Source organism: Heterodontus francisci, unplaced genomic scaffold, assembly GCF_036365525.1.
Source record: "Heterodontus francisci isolate sHetFra1 unplaced genomic scaffold, sHetFra1.hap1 HAP1_SCAFFOLD_174, whole genome shotgun sequence".
In the NCBI taxonomy this organism is placed as follows: domain Eukaryota; kingdom Metazoa; phylum Chordata; class Chondrichthyes; order Heterodontiformes; family Heterodontidae; genus Heterodontus; species Heterodontus francisci.
The window spans coordinates 2,580,026-2,588,839 of record NW_027141730.1 but is presented as its reverse complement, the minus strand read 5'-3'; positions in this window follow the sequence as shown (position 1 = coordinate 2,588,839).

Sequence of the window (8,814 nt, the reverse complement as noted above, 5' to 3'; positions counted from 1 at the left end):
TTTGCGGCCGCAGAAATGCCTATCTGCACCCCTTATAATGAATCCCCTATCACTAAAGCTCTTCCAAACCTTTTCCTCCCCTGCAGTGCTGCAGAGCCCTCTGTGATGCCACAAACTCGGCTGTTGCTGCTTTCCCCTTGGAGGTCATCCCCTCAACAGTATCCAAAACGGTATATCTGTTTGAGAGGGGGATGGCCACAGGGAACCCCTGCACTACCTACCTGCGCCTACTACTCCATCTGGTGGTCACCCATCTCTTTTCTGCCTGTGCAGCCATTACCTGTGGTGCGACCACCTCACTAAACGTGCTGTCCACGACTTCCTCAGCATCGCGGATGCTCCACAGTGAATCCACCCGCAGCTCCAGCTCCCTAATGCGGGTAGCCAGTAGCTGCAGATAGATACACTTCCCGCACACGTGGTCATCAGGGACACTGGAAGCGTTCCTGATTTCCCACATAGCGCAGGAGATGCATATCACGGGGCTGAGCTCTCCTGCCATGACTTACCCTTAGGTTAATGAGTTACTCCCTTAATTAAAAAATACTAATTATACTAGAGGCCTTGTTCCACCCACTTCAACCCAAAGTCCTTAAAAAAAACTTTAGTAGTACTCACCTTAACACCAGAGTTTTTTTTTCCAACAAAAAAAAACAACTTTCCCCTTTTTTTAAGAGCTGCTACTCACCAACCAATCAGCATGCAGCTCTCCTCTGACATCACTGTTTGCCTTTTTTTTCCAAAACTCCGGCGCGCTGGAAGAGGTTCAACTGCTCTCTGGTCCTGGAAGGTAAGGAGGACAAGGCTCCACAAATGCCCCCATCCTTAATGATAGGGGAGAACACCATATCAGTGCATAATACAAGGTTGAATCATTTGCAAACTTCTTCAGCCAGAAGTGCCAAGTAGATGATCCATCCCGGCCTCCTCCTGAGGTCCCCAGCATCACAGGTGACAATCTTCAGCTCATCCAATTCACTCCACATGATATCAAGAAATGGCTGAAGGCACTGGATACTGACAACATTGCGGCTGTAGTGCTGAAGATTTGTGCTCCAGAACTAGCCGCACCGCTAGCCAAGCTGTTCCAGTACAGTTACAACACTGGCATCTACCCGGCAATGTGGAAAATTGCCCAGGTATGTCCTGTACACAAAAAGCAGGACAAATCCAACCCGGTCAATTCCTGCCCCGTCAGCCTCCTCTTGATCATCAGTAAAGTGATGGAAGGTGTCGTTGACAGTGCTATCAAGCAGCACTGACACAGCAATAACCTACTCACCGATGCTCATTTTGGTTTCTGCCAAGGCCACTCGGTTCCTGACCTCATTATGGCCTTGGCTCAAATCTGGACAAAAGAGCTGAATTCAGGAGGTGAGATGAGGTAACAGTGACTGCTCCTGCCAAGGGCATCAAGGAGCCCTTGCAAAATTGAAGACAATGGCAATCAGGGGGAAACTCTCCACTAGTTGGAGTCATACCTAGCGCAAAGGAATATGGTGATGGTTGTGGATGGCCAATCATCTCAGTCCCAGAACATCGTTCAGGAGTTGCTCAGGGTCACGTCCTAGGCCCCAATCAACTTCAGCTGCTTCATCAATGACCTTCCCTCCATCATAAGGTCAGAAGTGGGGATGTTTGCTGATGATTGCAAAATGTTCAGTCACATTAGCAACTCCTCAGATACTGAAGCAGTCCGTGTCCATATGTAGAGAGACCTGGACAACATTGGGCTTGGGCTGATAAGTGGCAAGTAACGTGCACGCCACAAAAATGCCAGGCAATGACCATCTCCAACAAGAGAGAATCTAACCATCTCCTCTTGACATTCAATGACATTACCATTTCTGAATCCTTCACTATCAACACCCTGGGGATTACCATTGAGAAGAAACTGAATTGGATCAGCCATATAAATACCGTAGCTGCAAGAGCAGGTCAGAGGATGGTAATTCTGCTGGAAGTAACTCACCTCCTGTTCACCATCTACAAGGCACAAGTCAGGAGTGTGATGCAATACTCACCACTTGCCTGGATGAGTGCAGCTCCAACAACACCAAAGAAACTCAACACCATCCAGGACAAAGCAGCTCACTTGATCAGCACTCCATCCACTACTTTAAATATTCACTCGCTCCACCACGAGTGAACAGTGGCAGCAGTGTGTACCATCTACAAGATGCACTGCAGCAACTCACCAAACCTCCTTCTGCAGCACCTTCCAAACCCTCGATCTCGACCACCTAGAAGGACATTGGATGAATGGGAACACCACCATCTGCAACTCCCCTCCAAGTTACACACTGTCCTGACTGGGAACGATATCACCATTCCTTCACTGTCACTGGATCAAAATCTTGGAACTCACTTCCTAACAGCACTGTGGGTTTACGTACAACACATGGACTGCAGCAGCTCCAAAAAGGCAGCTCACCACCACCTTCTCAAGGGCAATTAAGGATGGACAATAAAGGCTGCGTTTGCTGACAACGCAACCACTAAGTGGCACAACTCGCTTTCTCCCCCTCCTTCGCACTGGCCGCTTCCACCCTCCACAGCCGCTCACTCCAGACCTCACTGCTCTCCAACACTTCCCTGGCCGATTGTCCTCTGATCGCGCCACCCCATTCTCTGGTCACTCGTTCCCCACCCCACCCCCTCCCCTCCAGCTGCAAGCTCTAGGTCGTGCTGCTTCCCTTCTCTCGGCCTCTTGCTCCCACGTTTGTCCAGTCTCCACGCGCCGCCAGAAGAAGCAAGGCGGGCTGTAAAGTGTGACGTAGGAGCGAGTAGTGAGTGGCCGAGAGGAATGAAGTGGTACGGCCTAGAGCTAATGGCTGGAGCGGGGGTTGGGGGGCTGGGAGCGAGTGGCAGGAGAGCTGGGTGACGCGAGCGGGGAACAATCCGCCAGGGGAGCAGTGCGGTGTCGAGCGAGCGGCTGAGGGGAGGAAGCATCGAGGCCTGGAGCGAGTTGCCGAGGGGGGAGAGCTCCAGCCTCAAAGTCTCCTATTCAGATGCTTCCTCAAGCTGAGTGAGAGGCTGGATACCTGATGATGCTGCAGCGTGCATGTGCGAAGATGGACCAGGCGCGGATATGCGATGACGTTGGCGCTGAGCCATGACATCATCCTGCGCATGTGCAACTTAATCCGGGCAAGATGTAGCTGTGCCTATGAGCAGCTTGGCGCTCTCCGATGATGTCAGCGGGCCGCACCATTGACAGGAATCACATTGTGTCAGCAGTGCCCACATCTCATGAAAGAATAAAAAAGAGATTTACCACAATGGTAGCAGGGTGAGGGATTTCAGTTATGTGAAGAGATTGGAGAAGCTGGGGTTGTTCTCCTTGCAGCAGAGAAAGTTCAGAAGAGATTTGACACATTTGTTCAAAATCATGGAGGTTTTCAATAGTTTAAATAAGGAGAAACTGTTTCCAGTGGTAAAAGGGTCAGTAAGCAGAGGACACAGATATCAGGTGATTGGCAGAAGAACCAGAGATGACATGAGGAACCATTTTTTACACAGCAATGTGTTGTGATAAAGAAAGAAAAGACTTGCATTTATATAGCACCTTTCAAGACCACTGGATATATCAAAGCACTTTATGGACAATGAAATCCTTTTGAAGTGTAATCACTGTTGTAATGTCAGACATGCAGCAGTTAATACCCACAAACAGCAATGTGATAATGACCAACTGATCTGAGGGGCAAATATTGATCACAACACCAGGGAGAATTGCTCTTCACTTGTTTGAAATTGCAGCATGGGATCTTTTACATTCACCCAAACATGCAGACCAGGTCTTGGTTTAACATCACACCTGAAAGGCAGTACCTTCAACACCCTCAGTGCTGCACTGGAGTGTCAGCTGTGAAATCTGAACCCAGAAGCTTGTGATTTCGAGGTGAGTGTGACCAACTGAGCCACAGCTTTTACCTGAGTCTCAATCCTTCTGCCAACAGTTTCTCTCTATCGGGTCTGTCACGGCCCCTCATGATTGTGAACACCTCTATCAAATCTCCTCTCGAAGGAGAACAACCCCAGCTTCTCCAATCTATCCACATAACTGAAATCCTAACCACACGTTGCAGAAAGGAATTTTTCCTCAAGTTCCTTCTGGTTTTGTCAGTCACCTTAAATCTGTAACCTTTGGTTATTGACCATTCAGCAGTTAGAAACAGTTCCTCAGTATTTACTTCACCCCAAACCTTCAAGGAAGCTCTGCAAAGTAACTGAAAATCTAGTTGTCAGAAGTGGGATTTAAACACATGCCTCCAGTGAAAGCTGCAACCTGAACAGAGAAGCTGAAACCGCTCAGTCACCTCAACTGTTCAGACCTTTTTGACCTCGTCATCACTTCTGTACTTTGAAAGGTTCACTCAGTTCAGGAACTTGTTCAATGTTACTGGAATGCTCAGTGATTGGGATATTAACTCCCCCGGGTTTTCCTGAGCTTGTTCTCGGTCTATGGGGATGTTTGTCCTGGACCGTGGAATCTTGCATCCCTGTAATGGACATTAACCCACTGATTGAATCTGTATTCACTGCTTTCCGCTGGTGCTGGGTAATTGCAGAGCATGGGGCCGGAATGTTGCTGCTTGTCCCGGCCTCACACACTCTGGGAAAGAGTGAATAATTGATGCATCTGTTTCCGTATCTGAAATGTGGCTTAGATCTGCTGTTATTAACCGAGGCAGCGCTGCAGAAGGATCTGTTAATAATCTCTCACTAATCAACTGCAAACAGTCAGAATGTGTAACTTTGAGCAGCGCTTTCTGCACCGTCAGGGCTGGAAAGTTGAGGGAGGGGGAGACACTGTCAGTATCTGAGTGTGTACAGCACTGTACAGAGAAAGAGCCAATATACCGGGGCTGAGACACAGTGCATCTTTTCACATTTAATCACAATAATATCCACAGTCAGGAACTGAAAAGGATGAAAAACCGAATAGCAAGAGCAAAAGTAAGAAAAGTAAGTAATTATAGATTAGCTGATCAGCTTTCTCTATGTTACCTGGTAGTCTACAGTTTTATATTCAAAGCTTTCTCAACTGTGGCCAGGGAATGATTTCTTCTCAAGGGCTGAATATTAACAAAACTTCTTGGAATTTAAAATCTTTCAAAAATAATTCCATGTCGCTAATGGGGAAAAATCAAATAACTGCATCAATTATAGGAGAGCTGGTTAGTGATGACGTGGATGTGTCTGCAGTGTGCAGGACCAGACTGTTTCTGTAGATTCACAATGAATGTTCCACCCTTTATTTGTAACAGTAAAGCTGATAGTGGACAATGGCTATTCTGGTTGCAGCAACCTGAAGATTTAACTGACACCCTGCTTTCGGGTAATCTAGAAAGCACAACATGCAGCTCTGTCAGTTAGTGTGCTTGTTTGTTAACCCACAATTTGTTGGTTCAAACACTTAAAAGGATGAGGCTTTATTAACTTAAACTCTTCTACATCTGCTGTATTACTCTTGCTGTTGGTTCTTCAAAGATAAGGTTAATCAAGACTTTCTTTGTGAAATCCATGCTGACTGTGTTTTATTATATTTTCATTTTCATATGTATTTTCTACTTTTGGGGATTACAGGATATTGTCTTTTTATTGATTTTATTGCATTATTGTCCATCCCTAATTCCCTCGAGAAGGTAGTGGTGAGCTGCCTTCTTGAACCACTGCAGTCGATGTGGTGCTGTTAGAAAGGGAGTTCCAGGATTTTGACCCAGCCACAGTGAAGGAACGGTGATATAGTTCCAATTCCAGGGTGGTGTGTGGCTCAGAGGGGAACTTGCAGGTGGTGGTGTTCCCATGCATCTGCTGCCCTTGTCCTTCAAGGTGGTAGAAGTCACGGGTTTGGAAGGTGCTGTCGAAGGAGGCTTGCTGCGTTGCTGCAGTGCATCTTGTGGATGGTACACACTGCTACCACTGTGCGTCAGTTATGGAGAGAGTGAATTTTGTGAATGAGGTGCCAATCAAGTGGGCTGCTTTGTCCTGGATGGCGTCGAGCTTCTTGAGTGTTGTTGGAGCTGCAACTATCCAGGCAAGTGGAGAATATTCCATCACACTCCTGACTTGTGCCTTGTCGATAGGGGACAGGCTTTGGGGAGTCAGGAGGTGAGTTACTCGCCGCAGGATTTCTAGTGTCTGACCTGCTCTTGTCGCCATGATATTTATATGCTTATTGCAATTCAGTTTCTGGTCAATGGTAACCCCCAGGATGTTGATAGTGGGGGGATTCAGCAATCGTAACACCGTTGAATGTCAAGGGGAGATGGTTAGATTCTCTCTTGTTTGAGATGGTCATTGCCTGGCACTTGTGTGACTCGAATGTGAAGTATACTTATTGTAGGGTATTGTATTGTACTGTACAGTGACGACACTTGGAAAGTCCTTCATTGGCTGTAAAAGGCTTTACAAAGTCCTGTGGTCGTGAAATGCATGTGTTGCTTTTTCCATTGTTATCAATGTCATTTTGATCAAAAGATAGGATTCGTGAGCACAAAGTTTAAATCAATGTTGATTCAAATAGTGTAAAAGCATCTATATTCTTGCACTATACTTAATAATCACCATCTTCCTATCCTTACAGAGTACAATGTCTTTGACCCTGAAATTGATTCCACAATCTCAGTCCCTCAGACAATTTCAGCCCAGTTCTGATGAAAGGTCACAGATCTGAAACGTTAACTCTGTTTCTCTCTCCACAGATGCTGCCAGACCTGCTGAGTATTTCCAGCATTTTCTGTTTTGATTTCAGATTTCCAGTATCTGCAGTATTTTACTTCTGTGTTACTTTGAAAGTTAAAACTGACCCACCTGTCTACAATTCACACTTGCGTCTCCCATGAAATGATTCTGTATAATGTTAATGTAATGAATACAGATTCCGAGCACTGAGCTTCCTGTGGGGAATTGGGGATATGAAAACCAGCAGACTCTGCAGGAATTTCCACTGGGAGCACAAATTCACAAAATCTACCTTATATATATTGATTCATTTTGATTGTCCTTCTGGAAAATTATTTTGAAACAATTTAAACATCAACCCACAGCTCCATGACTTGGTCAATTATGAGGTCATCCTCTGACAGGTCATGTGACAGCTGGAGCCACAAGACATCAGAACCAGATTTGTGACTGGATTAAAACCCGGAATCCTGTCCCAATGGCTTTTCAAATAAAGCTGTTGCTGTTTGAAAACACAGCAGTTAAACTTTCTGCCTGACCATGAGGGGAGCTCGGGAGAAATTTACAAAACTAAATCCTTCAACAAAATAGTTCATAAACCATTAATATCGAAATCATGTGAGGATTCATATGCAGTAGAGAAACAAGCAAAATACAGAAAGTGCAGAGGAGAGCTGAAAAAGGAAAAGAGATCAGCAAGAGAGTGTATGAGAAAAGATTAGCAGGTCACATAACTGGGAACACTGAAGTCTTTTACCAACATATGGACAGTCAATGAAAGGGTGGGTCAATTAGGAGATCCTGTGGAGGCAGAGGGTGTGGCTGAGGTACTAATTAAGTACATTTCATCTGTCATCACAAAACAAGCAGATTGTGCAAATGTCACAGTAAAGGAGGAGGTTGTGGAGAAATTGGACGGGATAAAAATAGATAAAGAGGAGACAATTACAAGGTTGGCAGCACTCACAGTAGAAAAGTCACCCGGTCTGGATGGGCTGCATCCTGGGTTGCTGAGGGAAGTAAGGGTGGAAATATCAGAGACTCGAGCCACAATCTTTCAATCCTTCTTGAATATGGGAATGTTGCCAGAGGACTGGAGGATGCAGGTAAGCTTGGGTAGATCGATATCAGTTTAACTTGACCATTTTTATAATGTATCCATTGTAATAACTAACAACGTTAAGAAAGTCATTTTATAATGAACACATGACCAAAGGAACCATTTTGTGTTCAGTACTAACGTTTATATCCTGTATAATTAATGAGTAGCTACCCATCATGAAACAGATGATTGTAAAACCAGCGGCGATGCCAGATTGGATTTGGTACTGGGTAATGAACCTGGCCAGGTGTTAGATTTAGATGTAGGTGAGCACTTTGGTGATAGTGATCACAATTCGGTTAGGTTTACCTTAGCGATGGGCAGGGACAGGTATATAACGCAGGGCAAAAATTATAGCTGGGGGAAAGGAAATTATGATGCGATTAGGCAAGATTTAGGATGCGTAGGATGGGGAAGGAAACTGCAGGGGATGGGAACAATCGAAATGTGGAGCTTATTCAAGGTGCAGCTACTGCGTGTCCTTGATAAGTATGTACCTGTCAGGCAGGGAGGAAGTTGTCGAGCGAGGGAGCCGTGGTTTACTAAAGAAGTTGAAGCGCTTGTCAAGAGGAAGAAGAAGGCTTATGTTCGGATGAGACGTGAAGGCTCAGTTAGGGCGCTTGAGAGTTACAAGCTAGCCAGGAAGGATCTAAAGGGAGAGCTAAGAAGAGCAAGGAGAGGACACGAGAAGTCATTGGCGGATAGGATCAGGGAAAACCCTAAGGCATTCTATAGGTATACCAGGAATAAAGGAATGACTAGAGTTAGATTAGGGCCAATCAAGGATAGTAGTGGGAAGCTGTGTGTGGAATCAGAGGAGGTAGGGGAAGTGTTAAATGAATATTGTGGGTCAGTATTTACAGTAGAGAAAGAAAATGTTGTCGAGGAGAATACTGAGATTCAGGCTACTAGGCTAGATGGGATTGAAGTTCACAAGGAGGAGGTGTTATCAATTTTGGAAAGTGTGAAAATAGATAAGTCCCCTGGGCCAGATGGGATTTATCCTAGGATTCTCTGGGAAG